Consider the following 22,056-nt stretch of genomic DNA (forward strand, 5'->3'; position numbering starts at 1 on the left):
AAGCGCTTTAAATGGTGGACAGGCACTAGCTGGCATACAGCGACCGAGGCGTGACAGCCTAAATTGCTGTCTTTTATTTTATTAACTTTAATGACTTTTAGTAATTAGTAACAAGGGATGCGCCTCCCCGATCTAGATTTAGTTTGACAGGTGAGCGGTTAGGACACATAAGCGGGTGGTGAATAGCACCCTGCTTAATCCGCTCACGCTGATAGGTAGCTCACTAAGAGCTTTTAGGTAACGAGATCGCTAAACTGTTTTAGAGGCACTAGCCGTATCTTGGCACTGACATTTGGTCTATGCTCTAGGGCGACCGAATTGGGCGGTGGCGGAAGAAATGCCAGTTAACCAATCTCTCAGCCTTGATCTTGCCTCAATCAGGATGCGAATGCCACATATGACATTCCCATCGGTGTACTACTGTCCCTAAAAAACAACAATACTAAAAAAAAAAAATCTCACGTTAATTTCAAACAAGACTGAGTAGGCAAAATAATGAAAGGAACTGAAATCCACCACATACCCGAAGGTAAAAGAAGCGAGTTCAACACGCAATTACAATAAAACAAACGAACAACAAAAATTTAGCTACTCAAGACAACCAAACAGAAGAAGGACGCGGGAAAGCCCAGGCGGCACCCTAAATGCCCTCGGCAATCCTTTCTTTTAACAAAAACTGCATGAAATTCTCAATTATTATCCATTCGGCCTGGTTTTGCCAATTGACACGGAGATCCAGCGCCGACCCGATAATACCGAACCGACAGATAGTCTCCGTGCGTATCAACTCATACTTTGAACAAACGTACAGAACATGATGCACATCGTCCAGTTGTCCGCATCGCGGACATATTCCTGACTCTACCAGGCGGAACCTCTGCAGACATGACCAGAAAGATACTGCGTCACGTACTTATTCGAGTGTACCCAAGAGGCGCCCTGCAAACTAACCACATCAGGAAAGAGACCAATGCGTGTAACGTCCGCCCTCTACCTCATCCCATCTGGTCTGCCACAAAGCATTACCATGTTGTTCAATTTCCCGAACTTTGTTAGAAGTTAATTCACCTTCTTGGTAACATAACGCTGATGCCGCTTTAACGCAATCTTAACCGTGTTTTTATATTTGTTTTTGTATGTTTTTTTTTTTCAAGGGTAAAAAAATTTATTCGGCGCTTTCATCGGATATCGGCGCCACCAACAGTTCCCTTCAATTCGGTGGTGTTTTCAAATAAATCACTTTATTCTTTGTTAATTTACGTACCGCTGCAATATTTCAACTTAACTTATAAGGGCAACCAGGTGTCCCTTATTAGATCGAATATTTTCTGAAACCGGTTCTCGTTCCCTAACACGCGTAGCCATTTGAATTCGGCGAAGAAAGATTTGTTTTCGCTATTTCAAGGATCCTCACAAGCGATTAATGATTTCAGTATGAACACTGCTGTGAGAATCAACGAAACGGTACCGTTGATTCACAGTATAATGGTGAAACCCTTCCGTTTCCGGTGCATCGGTTTCCAGGAATTCGAGGTAAAATATTTTACGGTCATTAAAATTGTCTTTGATAGCAATCACCTGGATTTGAATCGATCTTTCACAACTTACACAAAAAAAAAAAAACACGCATCGTTTTCAACAAATGTTGCCGAAAATATACTGTCGTTGAAAAAAGCGAAAAGCATGATTTCTGCGCCTCCAGAACAGCGTCTCATCGATTCTGACGACTATATCGCTTCTCTCCATTTTACCTTGTCTGTGCTGTTCAATTTAGTCGACACATACTTCTCTAATGAAATTATTCCAGTCGACTACTGTAATCGGACCCAAACCTGATTCACAGTGAAACTGATAAACTTTCGACTATTCGAACGCCTTATTAGACAGAAGATGTATGACGGGTTCACGAAACTGAGGTTCGAATTTTTCAACCACCCATATTAATTTTCGACCGACAAGTACGTTTCTTACAACGCCGTTTGTTTCGTATAGCGTATCCGTTGCGACATGTCCTGGTTGCCAGTAGAATGCCATACAGTTGCAGGGACTCAATAACACCTTGTCGTTGGTCGGAAAATTCCAAACATTCATTTTAAACGACATTAGCGAAATTAGACTGCTTTCACGATAAACGCACAGACCTTTTTTTTTCCTGTTTAGCCTCAGAGAATTACCGTTCAGTTATTACTTCAGAGGATGATATGTATGAGTGTAAATGAAATGTAGTCTTGTACAGTCTCAGTTCGACCATACCTGAGATATGTGGTTAATTAAAACCCAACCACCAAAGAACACCGGTATCCACGATCTAATATTCAAATCCGTGTAAAAATAACTGACTTTACTATGACTTGAATTCTGGAACCATCGACTTCCAAATCAGCTGATTTGGGAAGACGTGTTCACCATTAGACCAACCTGGTAGTTCAAATTTTAAAAACCTACATTATCTTTATTTCACTAAATCAGTACGACCTCGTTATAACGCGGTTCAAAATAGCGCGGCGACTGTTATAATACAAAAACAAGAACGTATCACTTTTTAGTAGATATATAGAACATTTTAACAACGTGTATTTGAAAATAAATTAAATAGAATAAATAAATCGAGGGGCATCGCTAACGCCCCGTCTGGCAAGTATGACAACTTGTCAGACAGACGGCGACGCTACCTGTACAATTTTTAAAATAGGGTTTTTTGACACCTTACGTACCCTCAAATTTATTTTATTAAATAAAAAATAATGATTTTGGATAAATGAACTGTGTTTAAGAATCCTGAATTAAAATGTAATATTATGCGCAAAACACTTTTTCGATAAGCATTCTTGTTTTTTTTTGTTTTTTTTATTATTGGAGCGCATCAAAGTCTTGCAGCAACTACTATAAAAATATTTAGACTTCAGAAGTGATCCGAACGAGATCAGATTATCCTGATCGGAATATTTAACTCGATCAATTCACAAAAAATTTTAACATGCACATCTAAATTTTTATGAAACTGTAGTAGTTTGGAAATTTTTGAACCTCAATATTTTATACATAGGCATATGTATGAGTATATAAAACACACCCGTCAAGTATTTTTCATGAGTTATTTAATATTTACGAGTATACTGAACACCGTTCACGCGTACAATCACGTTTTCAGAATAGAAATTTGCCTCTGAATTTATTTTCAAAATTAATTAACATGCTTTTTTTACAAAAAAATGATATTTAGGAGCAAGTATGACTTTATCTACGTGAAACTGTACGGGCAATTACATCTTCAACTTTATGCAAAAAATGAATTCAAAACCCATTCAGTTAACCTTTCATTCGATCGTTTTCCTACCACAAGAAGTTTTTTTTATATTTCAATATAAGACTTTTTTTTTCTACATACAACTCTATGTCCAAACATATTTATGATGAGCTAATGTTTTTTGCAAACCATTTATATAACAGATCTCAACGAAAGAGATGAGATAAAAAAAATGTATCATAACTTATTTTTAAATAGTTTTCTTACTAGTGTATCGTATCTTACTGAATTCATTCTGTACAATTCGTTGTAGGATAAAAACAATGTGTCTTGTATTAAAATGGCATTGACCAAGTAACCCACATCGTTACTATACACAGCTGTAAAAAAAAATTATAAACTCCAAGCAAACAAAAATAACTTCGTGATTACCAAGTAATGTGATTACGAAAAATTTCGGTTTTCAAATTTCAACAGAAATATCCATTTTGACCATCACTGAATCCATTTTGACTAGTTTCGGTGTGACATCTGTATCTCGCATAACTCAAAAACGATTAGCCGTAGGATATTGAAATTTTGGACTTAGGACTGTTGTAACATCTAGTTCTGCAGCTACCCTTTTGATTGCAATCGACTGCATCAAAAGTATCTAAAAAAACCCTAAAGCCAAAAAAACATTTGGATTATGGACTTTTTCTTAACTACAATAATAAGCTCTCATTAAGAGCTTTTCAACGATATATCATAAAAGGTACTTATTTTCATTGGTTCCAGAGTTATAACCAAATAAAGGTTTAATTAATGAAAGTTTTTGATCTTACAAGGGGTAGACATATCGGTTTGAATCAGACCTCATCTCCTTTTTTTTTAATTTAAATATTTTACTTATTAATAATTATTATTAACCTATAATTGTAAAACATTTTTACGATGAATAATAATTCAATAATAAAAATTAAAAAAAGTATAAAAAAAAATATCAGAAGTTATTAATGAAATAAAATGTTAAGTACTTTTAAAAATATGTATATGTAATTTTATACCCGTATAAGGAAGTCATGTGGTGTCCACATCAGATTTTTTACCTAACACAAATTTACTCTCCTCCATCGTAAAATGGGCTAAAATAAAAAAAATCCCTGTCGGCACGCCGGAAGGCGGAGGTAGATTCACTGGTGCCGAGTAAGGGATAGAAAATATTTCCACCTTAAAGGTAAGATAAACTTCAAATTTACTTAATACGACAATGGATGCATTAGAAAAAAAGTTTCACATGTTCAGTATACGTCAAGTCCCATCTTCTTACATTCCAGCAATATTTTGGTCATCCCTTGCCGTAAGGGATATCAAAAATTGTTTCAGGCAAAAGTTTTAGGTAATGTTTAGAGAAATAATGCCCACTTTAAACCTATTCGATACTGTACCTATTAAGAGAGATATGATTTCTTTTGTCTTCGAAACCCCACTTTTCCATCCCTTCGACCAATGGTTGGTGATATCAAAAAATTTTACTTAGATTAGTTTTAGGCCCCTACTCAAAGAATAGTAGGAATTTTAAACAAATCCGATATTTTACTTAATAAGAAAATTAAACCGATATTTTGTTTTTTTCGAAAAAGACAACCCCCCCCCCCTCATTGCCATCACCATGGTCCGATTTTACTCATTAACGAACTCAAACATTTTTACAATAAATAATAATTCAATAAAAACAATTAAAAAAAACATGAAAAAATATCAGAAGTTATTAATGAAATAAAATGTTAAGTACTTATAAAAATATGTATATGTAATTTAATAAGCGTACAAGTAAGTCATGTGGTGTCCACATCAGATTTCTTTTCAGATAACTGTCATAAAGCAAGATGTGAAGTTACAGATATTCAGATGTGTTCTATTATCTACCAGGTTTGTTCTAGTGGTGAACTCGTCATCGTAAATCAGCAGTTTTTTTCTTATTTTTTCTGTTTAGCCTCCGGAACCAGCGTCAGGATTACTTCAGAGGATGAATGAGGACGTTATGTATGAAAGTAAATGAAGTGTAGTCTTGTACAGTCTCAGGTCGACCACTCCTTAAGATGTGTGGTTAATTGAAATCCAACCACCAAAGAACACCGGTATCCACGATCTAGTATTCAAATCCGTATAACAGTAACTGCTAAGATTACTAAGATTTGAACCTAGAACTCTTGAATTCGAAATTAGTTGATTTGCGAAGACGTATTCACCACTAGACCAAACCGGTGGGTTTCTTTGGTGAGGTTTTTTTTAACCTCCAGGTCCGCAGTTAAGCATTTCTTTTCCGCTGAGGATTAGTTGAACGCTTTGTAGCGTGTGTTAAAAATGCCATGCCTGACCGGGATTCAAACCCAGAACCTCCGGATGAAAGGCCGAGATGCTACCATTTTCTTTGGCGGTTTGGTTTCAATTAACCACACATCTCAGGAATGGTCAACCTGAGACTGTACAAGAGTACACTTCATTTTCACTCATAAATATCATCCTCTGAAGTATTATCTGAACGGTCATTACCGGAGGCTAAACAGAAAAAAAAATAGAAAGAGATCTGTTGTATTAATACAGTAATGTGTTCTTTTAGTACTGTATATTACTTTACATTATTTTGAATTCAAATCATTTACTACAGTACTGTATTTTCAATTACGCTGTAAAAGAAAATTAAATTCAGCTGCAAAAATGTAAGTACTGAACGATACATATTCAATACTGTACTTTTATTTTTCTACATTTTCTTTTTATCCCATAATATTCTTATTTTTAACTGTAATAATCAGTAATATTTTAATTGAGTCAGAATATTAACTGACTTTTTTTGTTCGTTTATCACTTTATCTTCGAAATAAGGCGGGTACATCAGTTATTTTTAGGTGAGCGCATTATAGCAGGATCGTACTGTACTTGAAATATAGATAAGAGGTTAAAAAAAATACTCACAACAAATCTTTTTCTATAAATTTTCGTTGATGGAGTTCTTAGCTTTAAAACAGTGATTTAACTTTCATCGTAACAATACAGTCACCGTATTTCGTGTCGATCCTCACCTTTACAAAATTAATCAGTTTGTTCATGGAACACCCCTGCTTATTTTTAGATCATTAAAAGTAAAATAAATAGAAAAAAATTAACATAACAGAAATATTTTGTCGGATATATCCCACGACCTTTTAATCAATAATTACGTAAATCTATTACAAAATGTAACTAAATATAAATAAAAAGAACCGATAATTAAGAAATATATAATGAAACCGGAGCAAAATAATTGCTTTGAATTATTCAAACTCGTGGCAGAAAGTTTCGTAAGAGCGCCTTATTTTGGAAACACTTCAAACGCTAAAAGTAAAGGTTTTAGAACTTCTACGTGGCAGTTAAAATAATTTATGTTTAACCTAATTAATCGGTAACTACATTTCTACCTTTACTTCGCTAGGGTTTAAACAAAAATAAAGTTCCAACAGATGAAAACTTTTATTACAGATTGAATAAATAAAAATAACTACGTGTAATTAATAATATTTCGTAATTTATTGGATATACTTCTCCTTAATTCTCTATTTATGAGAATTGTTTAAATTAAATGCATAATACATTATAATCTTAATCTTTATATATATATATATATATATATATATATTAAATAAGGGCAATTCAAAACTATACGGCAATCTCTCGGGAGGCGATTCTATAGGTAAAAATAGTTCATTTGAACATACGCCCGAAAACGCTTCGTTAGCTAATTACGGCTAGCGAAAAATTTCTTCCGGATTTCAGTTCCCCCAGTAAAATGAAGACTTCATTAAATTCTGGGAAGGTAAATTAAGGAGCGAATTTAGTTGTTTCTTATGATTTTTGACTTGAAAATAAAGTAGTTAAATAAACTAAGTAATTTGAGCTGGGAAATAAGATGAAATAGGTCCCAGAACTTTAAATCCAGTAGTTTTTTTAGATATCTGATGTAAAACACAAATTTTGTGTCGAAAAACAAGTGTTTTTAGGTTTGCAGTACAACAGCACTGTTAAATGAATGATAAATGCGGAAGAATTAAACTTGTAGAGAATTTAATTCTAAGAAAACTAACATAAATACAGCGAATAAAAAATAAATAAAAACTTTTAAATATCGGTGTTTTATTGAACCAATAAAGAAGAAAAATAAACAGAAAATCGTATTTTTCTTTCTTTACCTAATAAACATTCTTTTTAAACACTCTTCCGTGTATCAGCATATACAAACCTAAGGGTAATTTCCAACGTGTTCGTTTTCTGTTGAACGCCAAGTAAATTATCGTGCTAGTGATGAACATTGTGTGATTCAGCATAGCCCAGGCACTAGTACAAAGCGAATTTCATGTCGCATTGGTTTGACAATAAACAAAGTGTGACGCACCCTACGGAAAGAAAACCTTTATCCTCTCCCGTTGCAGGGGTTACAAATTTACATCGGACAGACTGGACGAACATTCACCCACAAATAAACAAAAAATCAACACTTATAGGCACTACATAAATAAATAACTAAACGAGTAATAAGAAGACACCGAATGTAAACGATTATTATATTGTATGATGGAGTTACGCTTGAGAAAGCATCTTTTAAAATGTTACATTTGAAGTGTACTTTTATAATGAAATCATGATAAAAATTTGATATTAAACCTAGTGTGACGTAAAAAAAAATTCTTACCTCTGATTTTCACACGAAACTAAATTATGATTACGAAAACAACACTGAAATAAAACAAACATTTTCATATTTGTGTCGCAGAAATGAATAAACCGTTAAAAATATAAATAAAATTAAACAATTTTTTTAAGTATCCGCGAGTAACAAGAAAATTAGAAGACACAACACTATTATATGCACAATAAACATAACGATCGCGTTACAAACAGAATAGAAAAAAAATTACTAAGAGAAATGATTCATGACAAAGAATACATTACTAAACATAAATAAACATGTAATACAATTAACATAAACATAACTAATAATTATAACAAAAGAGAGGAGAGGGAATACGATATTACTAATTCATAATGTAAAATAAATTTTTTAAATACAAAAGATAAATAAAAATAATTACATAAATAAACAATAGAATTATAAATAATTCAAAGTTACTTAAAATAATTATTTAAGAAACAATTACGACCTACAAAATTTCTCATTACAGAATAATATAACACTACGTAAGAGATAGAAGTTAAAAAATTAAACTATGATATATATATATATATATACATATATATAGGCCTATTTAATTAAATACTTCGTCATACGTAACTATTAAATAACAGAAATGCAATTCCTTCTAATAATATAGAACGCATTTTTTAATAAAGATAGATTAATACATACTTTAATAAATATATTAACAAAAATCATAATTTATTTTTTAAATTACAACAATTTTATTCAACATCAAGTACATAAATATGCCTTCAACCAACCTTTATCCGTAAAAATAATAATGAACAATAAATTAACTTTCAAACTGACGTCAAAACTGTTCAATTATTACATCGGACAGACAGGATGAACAATCACCACAAATAAAAAATCAACACATACAGGCACTACATAAAAATATAAATAAATATTGCATTTATATTACAATATAAATATACATTATATATTTCAAGAATAATTTTAAGTGTATTATTCAAACCGATAATAGAAACTAATTGCTCCAGTTTTTTACTGGAAAGTTCACGAGAAACATCCTAACCTTGACCAATGCAGTACTGAAATAAAGGCATAAAACTACCAGGCTTAATTTCCATATCTATCGGTTACCGCACCAAATTATAGTTAAGACCAGTAATTACAATAAGTTTAATAGAGTCCACTGTAATAAAGTAATTAGGTGCATCCTAACTACAAAACGAAGGAAATAATGGATAAAAAGTTACTGATGATAAAAGATGACCATTTTTAACAACGAGAAGGAAATACAAATTAAAAATGAGACCAAAAAATGGTTCCGTTTAAAGGGGGGAAAAGTATATGATCTGAGATATTTTCATAAAATTTTAAATATTTAATTAAAACATTTTATTTGTTTTAATCATATCTCCTTTTATAATAATCACATGTTTAATAAAAAACTAACAAATATTTCTGACCTTAATTATGGTTTACTTTCAAATTGTATGACATTTTAATTTATTTCTTGTACATTAATTTGTTGTTTTAAACTATCCGTTCAAGTTTCTCACAGCTTTGACACACGTAAAGCATCAAAGTTACAAAGGTTCAGTGAAAATTACGTTGAGTGTAATGATGTTCAATATCCAGCCAAATCCACAGCGGGAAATGTAGTGAAGATCTTACTTGCATGATAGAATAACATTTATATTTTGGAAGGATTTACATGTTGACATATTATAATATATTCAAAAATTAGTAAAAAAAGCTTGATTAAAGGACAAAATAATAATTCATAATATTCTGCCGTGATTAAAACACCCATTTTCACCATTCACGTTCTTTTTCCTTGAGCCTTCTTCCCTATTACTGGATCTGTGGGTGCAAGAAAATCATGTTACATTTTCTACGCTGGGGGGGGGGGGGGGGGGGTACCAGAACCAGAGCCAGTACATCCATTGTATCTGGTAAGGAATTTCTGCGTATAGTCTGACTCAAAGGATACTGTTTCCTAACCAATGTGTACACATTAGGCCTAACAGTTGTTGTATTTGCTAATGCTGGTCCTCCTAATCCCAAAAAAAAAACATTTAGGCTTATCTTGCCTAGCTAAAATGTACTTAAAAGGACCATCTTACATTAATTTTTATTTTCCTAATGCGTACACTGCAATATGTTCCAACTAGTGAACAATAAACAACACCCCCCCCCCTCAAAGACCCAATGAAATTAGCATAAGTATAAATGAGATGTAGTCTAGTACAGACTTAAGCTGACCATTCTACAAACAGGTGGTTAATCGAATTCCAATCACCAAAGACACTGATATCTACTGTCTAGTATCCAAATCCACCGACCGGGTTGGTGTAGTGGTGTCATCACAAATCAGATGATTTTGAAGTTGAGAGTCCAAATGTTCAAATCCTAGTAAAGGCTGTTAGTTACTTTTATATGGATTTGAATACTAGATCGTGGAGAAAAGTATTCTTTTGTGGTTGGATTTCAATTAACCACACATCTCAGGAACGACCGACCTGAGGCCGTCCAAGACTACACTTCATTTACATTCATACATATCATTCTTTGAAGTAGTACCTTACAGTAGTTCCAGAGACTAAACAGAAAAAGAAAATAAGTATTCAAATTTGTATAAAAGCAACTTTGTGATGCAAAATATAAAATCTTACATTGTAATGCTTCTTTTTTTATTCTTTTTTTTGTATTCAGTCATTTGACTGGTTTGATGCAGCTCTCCAAGATTCCTTATCTAGTGCTAGTCGTTTCATTTCGGTATACCCCCTACATCCTATATCTCTCTAACAATTTGTTTTACATATTCCAAACACTGCCTGCCTACACAATTTTTTCCTTCTACCTGTCCATCCAATATTAAAGCAACTATTCCACGATGCCTTAATATGTGCCCTATAAGTCTGTCTCTTCTTTTAGCTATATTTTTCCAAACGCTTCTTTCTTCATCTATGCCACAACACCTCTTCATTTGTCACTTTATCCACCCATCTGATTTTTAACATTCTCCTATAGCACCGCATTTCAAAAGCTTCTAATCTTTTCTTCTCAGTTACTTCTATCGTCCAAGTTTCACTTTCATATAAAGCGACGCTCCAAACATATACTTTCAAAAATCTTTTCCTGATGTTTAAATTAATTTTTGATGTAAACAAATTATGTTTCTGACAAGGCTCATTTCTGTGCTATTCGGCATTATATATCGCTCCTGCTTCATCCATCTTTAGTAATTCTACTTCCCAAATAACAAAATTCTTCTACCTCCATAATCTTTTCTCCTCCTATTTTCGCATTCAGTGGTCCATCTTTGTTATTTCTACTAAATTTCATTACTTTCGTTTTGTTCTTGTTTATTTTCATGCGATAGTTCTTGCGTAGGACTTCATCCATGCCGTTCATTGTTTCTTCTAAATCCTTTTTACTCTCAGCTAGAATTACTATATCATCAGCAAATCGTAGCATCTTTATCTTTTCACCTTGTACTGTTACTCCGAATCTATATTATTCTACAAATATTATTAAAAACACTAAGCTAGTTAGTTCTAAGTCCCAAAACCATATTCATTTTTTTATTTGCTGCTGTGATAGGCTGCGATTCAATAGTATCATGTGATGCCTAACTTTAATTCTTATTATTCATTTAGAATACTTAACTGAGCTATATTATACCATAACCCACTCACTAAGGCTTAATGTTTCAGATGTAGTCTATCCATGAAGCAATCGCATAAAAAAAAAAAAAACATATAAGAAAGATGTAATGAATAACATGTCATAGTAATTTGGCTCATTACTGAAAAAATAACTTTAAATAAAAAACATATTACACTTCATTAAGCTTAAAAAAATACATTATATAACAATGATGTATATTACACATAATGTATAGTAGTATACATTATATATAATATACATACGTCAATTAGTAATATCTACTATTGGTAATACAACACAGAAAGTTAATTTGTTAACTAAATTTTATTAGCTACAGCTTTTACTATAGAAAGCAGAAGCAATTAAAATAATGTAATATGAATCATTCAGAAGAAATTCTGTTTTTAATGTTGAACTATTCAAGAACACCTTTCAAATTATAAACAACTCTTTATTTACACTTTACAATAGGATCAAAAGTCTAAACAGATCAAAATAAATAGTGCATAAATTGAAAAAGAAAAATAGAACAAAACTACTCCCTAAACTTCAGAGTAAATTTTTAATGTAATACGAACTAGCCTGGAGGATAAAATAATAAGGTATTGAGGATTAGTTAATTTAGGAATGAAGGAAGAGTAAAAAATATGAGGGAGTTAAAAATATAAACAGGAATATTTATGCTCCACTTTTGTAAATACAAGTGAAATAAAACAAAATTTATATGCCTGAACTTGTCATTAGTAATGTTGGCTGCTATTTTTGTCCTTCTTCTTGTCAGTTGAAGTAAAAAAAGTTGAAAATAAACTGCAAACTCAATGACCTAGAACTTCAGTCAATTAAGATACACTTCACTGACTTTAGTTATTGGATAAAACCTGCAAATTGCCATTAGGAAAATCTCTGAAAAACTTAAAATAAACATTGAGAATATAACAAACAACAATAATAATATCATCTCAAATTTATTAAAGCATTATTCAAGATCTAGGTTCTGTCTTTTGCAGCCTGAAATTTGTTCAACCAAAACAATTTTTTTATAAACTTGTTTTTGTTTTTACAAAGAAAGAAGGATGTTTGACATCAAATGACTTCAATCATTAATATAAACAAGTCTACAATTTCATAAACATATTATGAAAGATAAGTGTTAGTTAGACTTTACCTTTATGAAAGATAAGTGTTAGTGTTATATTACCTTTAATTAAAATTAGAGGTGACATTCAAATTCACTTCAACCATGGAAAGAAAAGAAAATAATAAAAATAATAATAATAAAAATTTTCTTTTAATTATTATAGGGAATATTCTATCTCGACTTTCTTATAGAAGAAAAAATTGTCACTATGATTTTTAACGATATAATGAAACCTGAAAACTGCTCTGACAGGAGAGTCACACAGTCATCAGTTGTTTCCTCAAGAACAATGTTCACACTAACTCTAACACTTATGGAAAGGCTATGAGAACTCAAATGAAATATACTACATCATGCTTTAAACAACCCAGATTTGTATAATTTAGACGAACCAATAGTTTGGCTCAATAATCAAAATTTTAGGAAAAAAGATATTCTACTCAAATGAGGAGATCATTGTTACTATGAAAGGAAAGGAGTCAGCGAACGAACCAAACACTTGATCTTTCTGAGGTAAAAAGCTTCTTGAGTGCTGCAACAATTTTTTTTTAGTAACTCATCATGTAAGCTGGAAGCTTTTGTTTTGGAATATGTAACGGAAATTTCTTATTGTATGATAAATTCCATGCCCCACTGGGATTTTTACCCAGGACTTCCAGATGGAAGGCAGAAACCACAATACCGCTACTTAGGTCAGTAAATTGGATAGCAGTAGCAGGAAATTTCACTGAAAAATAATCCAGAAGTCGGCTTATTGTATGTACTTCCAAATTAATAATAGACATAAATCCCTTTTTATATTTGAACCCTCCTTGTCTCTAAAAAATGTAATTTTAAGCTGTAGTCCTACTTAAATTGTTTAAGGGTTCTTGTTTTGGAGATATGAGGACTGATAACCCTGGAGAGGAGGTCACAAGGTTGAAAACTATCTTCTAAAATACTGCGTATAACATACCTGCAAAAATACATACATGTATAGGCATAGGCCTTGTTATACAACATTCACGTGTCAATTTAATTCTGTCATTTAAATTTTATTTAGGGCAATAATAAAATTCAATTTTTACCTTACATTAATAGACATTTCGGAAATACAACTTCCAAAATTAAGTTTAAAAGTTTAAATTAAGTGCTAAAGAAGGTAGAACTTCTCTTTATCACTTCTTTAAGATCTAAATTAAGATGAAAAACTAAGATAGAATAGGATCTGAAAGAGAAGCGTTGAAGAAAAGAGGAAGTCCAGAAAAAGAAAAGAACAGAAAAGAAGAATTAAAGATGGCAACACCAATTCCCTATGATATGGCATTACGTGAACATACAGAAAAAAATTAAATAAAAATATAATTAATTAAAATAATTGTAAGCACAAACTTAAAAAATTTTATACATAAATAATTACATCTAGAAACTGATTCTATTATGAACTGTAATCTTACAAATGAACTTAAAAATACTAATAATGAAAAATAACATTATAAGTATTAACTAATTATAGTACATTAATGGACATCATAAACTCACTTGTAATTTCAACAACACATTTATCAACTGATAACAAAAGATACATTTATAGAGACAAATAACACTATAAAGTATAATCTAATAATACTGTACTACTTTGTAAGATAAAATAATTTTCAACATAAAGTAAAACAATTATGAAGCAGAAATGGATATATAAATATCATTTATTTAATAAAAAAAAGACAATCACAAAATATTATTGTAAAAGTCGCAAATATTAAACCATTTACTAATAAAAATAACTGAATATTATAAAAGTGACTTACGCAATCTTTATATACAATTCAATTATAGAAATTAGAGAACACAATAGATTAATTCTAATCGATCGGTTGATATGATATAAACTCATAAAAATCTACAGCAGTTTTTTAGATTTGAAAAACTACATACCATGCTCTGTAATGAGTATACCTGTTGCATAATTCTAAAGATTTCAAGACCCAGATATGAAGTAAGGATATTAATTTTAGGCTTGAAGTATACTAAATTACAATAAAATCAATGCAAAATTAAATAAATTGGTTTTCCCATGCATTAAACAGAAGTGTGAACAGTTCATTTCAATGCGATCATTATTATTTATGTTGTTCAGACTAATTAATGGACAACGGCAATTGATTCCACTTAAATTTATCTAAAAATAAATAAATAAATAAAAATAATAATATTGATCCTGGATAACTGGCATCCCTAGTCTGAAATATCTTATGATACAAACATCATAAAAAAAAAAATACAAAACAGAACAATGTGAAAAATGGATAAGATTCTGTAATTTACATCAAAACTATTTTTTAATGACCTTTATGCAAAATACTCTAAAAAGTAAAAAAAAGATCTTCATCCATTAAAATAATGTTGTATTATATGAAATAGATTCATCAGTTGCACATTATTTGGAACAAACATTTTTATCTTTTTAACATCATGATAAAGAAAGCCTATATTTCAACAAATGAAAAATTTCATAAAAATCAAAGCTTTATTCAAAATTTTAATGAAAATCTCCTGTTTTATTTTTAGGTATAAAAAACAAACAATACTTTTATACCTGGAAAAATGATTTTTTTTAATTTTTACATGTTTATTAATTTTTTTTTTCTGTTAACATATTATTGTTGAAAATCTTCCAATCAATTCAAAACTTGTTTGATTCAATACTTGATTAAAGTAAAGAGAAACATTTTCAAAATACACAATTAAGAATTCCTTATTTCTAAGAGAAAAAAAAATCTAAAATTAATCTCATGGTGGAGTGAAACCAACTCTACCTTTCAATTGAAAGATTTCATATTCCAACCAGGCTTGACATATTTTCACGGGCAATAAAATTCATTTCTAAGTATAAAAAAAATGAAGTTAGCTGAAATTGAACATATTTCTACACATACCAGAGAATAGATAAATAAACAAAGAATGTTTTAAAAAACACACTTGTTGAATAAACTATCGCTTATTTTAATCATAACAAACATATGACGTCTTATATGATATACAATAATTTGTATGTCATCATAATTTCAGGTGTAATAAATAGATTTTCATTTTTTTTCTCATTTTTGTAAAATGGAAATTAAAACTTGGAATTTAATTTGGAAACTTCAGTTTAGCACAATGTAATTGATCTACCAACCAAAAAGGTATTTAAACAGGTAAGTGGATGTTGTTGTCATCTGTTAGTAACATAATAATCATACTGTACGGTAGATACCAGTAAAACCCAAATTGACTGATTATATAATATTCTGGAAATATCTAGGGCAACTTCCTTTAATCTGAATCTGTAGATACTTGCATTTTTTCAGGTAATAAGTGTACTGCAGCTTAATACAAATATACATGATATGCAGCTTAATCCTCTACTACATCCAGTTTATCCACTACATATCATGCATTATACCCAGCATATAGTGTAAACTGGAATAAAAAACAGAACCGGATGGCTGTGAACAGTACCAAAGAACCATTAGCATTAAAATACAAGCAGTCAACTGAACTTCAAACAATAAACCTTCCAGTAACACAAGTTTTAATATAACATAAGGTAACATATGAAAAATCAAACAATTTTGATTTTAAATTACACTTTTATAACTCACTGTGTTTTCAGAAGTAAGTAGAAATTATTGTGAATGAGACAAATACAGCATACTACATAAATAATATTACATCATTTAAGCTAAAAAAATGATTACACAATAATTTAATAATTTCACAACGTAGGCTTATACAAACGGATTTTGTACATTAAAAGTTCTACTCATGTAACATTTTTTGTGAGTAGGAATCAACTAAAATAGCATAACATACTGTAAATTGTCCATGTATGGTGTGCTACCTTCCATGTATACTTAACTTGTCTTACACCTACAACAAAAAGTTTTACAAAAACCACAGAAAAAACTGGAAAAAGAATGAAATGTTAAAACTACCTAAGATCGCTGCCAAAGTTTTCATCCTAATAAGCAAGAAAAGTGTTAAAAATCTATATCATGAATGGACATCACCTTACGAACTCAGGCAATGCTTAGTGTGGTCAATGACCAGAAATAGATTGAGGATTGATTTTAAGAAACGTTAGGCTTATCTGAATTAAAATATTTTTATATTAAAAATTAACTTGCCTTTCCATGTGAGAATTTGAAGCCTGTCCAAAACACTGTCAAATTTAGATATATAATAATTCCTTAACAGAACCAATCTTTTGTTGAGTAGTAATTAAAAATATACCCCAACTAGGCAATCCGTGTTTGTAATCAGCTACAGCAACACTCATTACATGAACAAGTGATGCAGCTACCCTAAATATGTAGCGACAACTGGATTACCATGTTGATCAATTACTGGTGTTGATTTGGTTGCGTATTATCCTTTATTATATGAAATAGCATGTACTTATAAATTTAAAGACATTCTTGAGATCTAAATCAATAACATCACTAAGAGCAAAAAAATTAAAAGTTTCCAGCAATTTCTTAAATCCTGTAACAGAATAATTGATCATGAACTTCTAGAGACATACAAACTCTTTGGAATGGAACATAAGGAGAGCGGGAGTTTATTATTTCCCTACTAGTCGCAAAGCCTGAATGAATGTCCCTTTCTGCTGTGTATTTCGTTTATTAAGCAGGTCATATTTATACAAACTCTTTCAAAGAAAATCAAGCACTTAAAAAAAAATCTATCTAATGTTATTTAGCTTCAGTGATCTGTACATCTCTTTTTTAATGGCTATTTGCACCTTATGCTTTTCTTATGTCACTTTATTTTCCTGACAATTACAAACAAATTTACAAACAATTTTACAAATTTTGTGGAATTATCAGGTTGCAAAGATTTCAGCTACTCAAATTTAACATTATTATTTTACTTCTTTTTTTTATATAAATTTTATTTACCAACTGCTACCATCACTAACCATTAACAAATGTCAATAACACAAACAGGACTAGAAAAGTTTTGCCATACGACAGAACGAATGATTGCAGAGGTAATCACAACTTAGCATACGTTTATACAGGTACCAACTTCCACTGTAAGCCGCTCTAGTCACTCTCTCGGTTACTAAAAACTGATTACCGGGCAATTTTGCACGTAGAATAAGTATTTAGAAGAAACGATTCCCGTGCTTGGAAAGGATTATCCAAATTACTGGGATTAAAAGATTGGCACAAATTATTAATTTGTACCCAAACTTAAGAATGAACACATGATTTCTTCACCATGACAATGTTCCAGCGCACTACTCAACAGTTTGCTCCAAGCATTTCGCCAGCACTGGAATAAAACTGTTACAGTAATCTCCCTACATGTTAAGTACCTCGCTCCATGTGAATTCGTACTGTTCTTCCAGGTGAATAACAGACTTAAAGGGAGGTATTTTATGAGCAATAATGACCTCCTAAGAGTTTGGGATAATGAATGTGCCCAGATCTCTGATGACACATGGCAGGAATTATTTGAAGACTAGTCTTAATGGATGGAAAAGTGTATAATGCGTGGTGAAAATTATTCTGAAAAATTATAAAAAATAAAACAGTACAGCAAAAATTTCCTAGTATCCTTTGTACTATCTTTCTCAGCCATATTCTATTGTTAGACTACAGTTAGCACATTTTGGCCTAGTGATCTTTGGATGAAACGAGCTGTTTCATTACGAAAACACCAGTTATTAATCAATTTGACATTTAATAAGTTATATTTACAAAAGAGAAGAAAGTAATAAATGGCAGTATTCCATTTTTTCTTAACAAAGTATTCTAAAATACTTTATATGTATTAAAAAATAAACCTATAAAATGTTCCGCAAATATAAATAAATTGTATTTATTACATTTTTTATTTTACATATGTAATAAATTATGTATTACTCCTAAGTTGTCCTTGTTTATAACAAGTACCATAGTATACCATATACTATGGCTAGTATAGTACCATATATTAATGTAAATAAATCCTAAACTGAAGGTTCTGTGTCCAGTTTCTAGCATAGGTCTGAATTTTGACAGTGAGATAGATAAACAATCCTTTGTGGTTTCCAATCAATAAAACTTATAAACTAAAAACACATTTGTTTTCATTTTAGTTTCATTATATAACCAGAAAGTAACACCCTATCTTTTTTTCTAAATCCATAGACTCTTCCTAAAATATTGACTTTTTTTAATGAGCATTAGTAAATGGTATATTTCTTCTTTTTTTTTTTAAATTAAAGCTTAATTTATATAACAACTTATTGTTCTTTATGACCTTAAAATAGTACTTTTACAAGTAATAAATTTAAGAGGTTTAAATAAACTATAACAAAGGATAGAATGTTTTATACGGATTTGAATACTAGATCGTGGATACCGGTGTTCTTTGGTAGTTGGGTTTCAATTAACCACACATCTCAGAAATGGTCGACCTGAGACGGTACAAGATTACACTTCACTTACACTCACTCATACATATCCTCTGAAGTAATCCCTGATGGCAATTCCCAGAGGCTAAACAGGAAAAAAAGGATATAATGTATGAGAAAATCTACATAAGCTGTCCTTTAATGTAAATATGTAAAACAAATTTTGTTGTTTACATTATTGTATTTATGATATATTTCTAACTGAAAATTAGTAAAAACTGTCTATATGTCAACCTTGAAGTATTTTCATACACTCATTGTATCTTAGCTAAAGGTCCATCCTGTTTCTCCTATGGAAAACTTTGTCATAAGTACAATTAATAAATAATTTTTATATGTAATGAATGGTATATTAAAAATGACAAAAAAATGAATATGTTGTCTAACTTAATTTAAAAAATTTTTTTTTTTTTAATTAGACAAAATTTAAAATAATCTTCTATATTAACTTTCTTGATAAAGCGGTGATCATTATGAGAGTATTCACATGAAAAAAGAAAACCAAGCAGTTAAATGATAAAGAAATTTTATAATAGAATGTTTTTATAAAAACCCAATATATCCATTTTTTAAATCTACACAACCACTTTAATGTAATATTGAAGTGTAAAAAGTGTTTAAATTATCAAATTTAACTTAAAATAATATTTTTGTATACTTTTACTACAAACAATCATAAAAAAATTCATATTATCATTAATTATTATTGGGCCAATTATTATAAATTTAACATTTAATGGAATATTTAACTTGTATAATTTGTCAAATTAATTTCTCAACAATTATTAAAACTCTTATCTTTAATAAATTCTAATTTGATAACCATAGAAATTGTTAAAATATTAAATAAAAATAGACTACCTATATTTCCAGTAAAATAAATAAATAAACTTACCATGAAGGATTAATCCCACCGATACAGAACAGCTCTGTTGATGCGTTTCAAAAGTAACACTGATTTTTCTACTAACATAATATTCAAGGCACACAAATTTAACAACACATTAAGATATCACAATTCAATTTTTATCTGAAATGATAACATATTATAAATTACACAAAAATACTATATTTTAAAACTAATTATTTTAAAAAATTAAAATAAAACTTCATAATTCTATTCACAAAAATCACTCAACAGAATTAAAACTTTGATACAACCGGTTAATTATAATAGATAAAAGTGATTTAAACATTCCCTAATTACTAATAATCATTTCTAATATACAAAACTGATAGATGTGAACCTGCTCTTAAATTTATAAAATTTTATTTTTTGTCGAGATGAAACTTAAAAGATTTATGAATGTGCTGAAAAATAATACAAAATAACTACATTTTTGGCAACATTAATTTTACCAGAAATTGTAATTAAAAAAAGGTCAACTAAAATAAATTTTTTCCACCCGATAAAAATAACATTTACATTAGTCCATAAAAGGAAATTAGATTTAAAAAGAAATTTAGGAATAAGAAATTTTTACTTTACAATACATTGAAATCAATAGATGAAGTCTTTTCCTCATAATTTAAAAATAAAATAATACCGGGATATTGATTGTTAGTAAAAAATTAATATTTATTTCCACAATTAAAGCAAGTGAGAAGAAAATTGATTACTTAGGGTTGAAAGAACTTTATAAAATTAATTAACACAGAGATTGAAAAGAACTGATAACAAAGGAAAATGAAAAAACATCACATTTAACTTTTTAATAACAGAAAAATACTAATATATCCAAACAAATCAAATTATTCATAAAAATATTTTTATCTATAGAAATGAGTGTTCATAAAATATATATATAATAAAAATGCTATTAGATAATGCTTTTTAAGAAAAGTTTGAAAATTTTTTCATCAGAATACATAATTTCAAATGAGAAAAATAATAAAACCAGTAAAATATTAAAGTAAAACAAAATACATTAGTAGTACATTTCGAGCGTAGTTTTCAAGTACGGTAAGGTAATTCATTATAACATTATGTAATAAAAAATTAGACTTATCTATACCTTCAACAAAGATGTGCAAAATTTTAAATACATGGTTTGTATGTTGTAATTATTTCAGTTTAACGATAAATGAATGGGTACATTTGATTAATAATCGAGAAAATAGGTAGTGGTAAAAAAATCAAATATTATCGAATGAACAGAAATATTTTGCAACTATTAAAGTAATTAACAAAGTTTACAAACTTATAGGTTAGAAATAACCGGTTTCAAAGATCTCTCCAGAATATATTAAGAAAACTAATGAATGAAATAATACAGTTAACATATTAACAGGGGCAATTTATCCTTATTGTTCTAGTGCAGAGCAAAACTTCCAAAAATTTTATTTGAGAAAAACTATTAAATTAACACTTACTACTGGTAAAATTATTAGCAAGTATACGTAAAAAGATATATTAAGGCACATTTTAAAAACTTATCACAAAATTTAATATAAAAAAACCATTGACATTCACACTCACGACACTATAAACTTAAATTAAAATATCCGGCATTGCAAGATAACCACTGCTCAGTCGCGAAATATTGTCATACTACATACAACACAGTCGCGTTTAGAACACGAGACACGACATCGGTAGTTACAGCAGACCAAACTATCATAACTTACTCGACAACCTTCACGCTATCTATGAACAATAACGTGTACTATTTATTATAATGCCATTTCCCTGTAATGAATGTCGCATAGACCAAAAATAGCACAACTAAATTATCTCGGTTATGGTCTATTATTAAAATAACATTATAATTTCTATAGCTAGATGTTAACTTCTAATTTGGAAAATTGTGTTCTGTACATAAACGCAAATTCTCGTAGTTGTGTTACAATACGTAAATAAATTATCTTTTACGATTAAATCTTCT

General features: G+C 30.0%; 1 long non-coding RNA gene across 1 annotated transcript in view; it reads right to left on the bottom strand.

The window, feature by feature from the left end:
* The window catches only part of LOC142332548 (uncharacterized), a 113,867-nt gene extending 92,131 nt beyond the window's left edge, over positions 1–21,736 (bottom strand). Inside the window, exons 1-2 of the long non-coding RNA XR_012758323.1 lie at positions 21,545–21,736; positions 20,067–20,201 (exon numbers count right to left, since the gene is read on the bottom strand). This is a non-coding gene — a long non-coding RNA (uncharacterized LOC142332548). The remainder of the gene's footprint in view (positions 1–20,066; positions 20,202–21,544) is intronic.
* Positions 21,737–22,056: the final 320 nt, after the last annotated feature.

This window comes from Lycorma delicatula, chromosome 11, assembly GCF_047948215.1.
Source record: "Lycorma delicatula isolate Av1 chromosome 11, ASM4794821v1, whole genome shotgun sequence".
Lineage (NCBI taxonomy): Eukaryota > Metazoa > Arthropoda > Insecta > Hemiptera > Fulgoridae > Lycorma > Lycorma delicatula.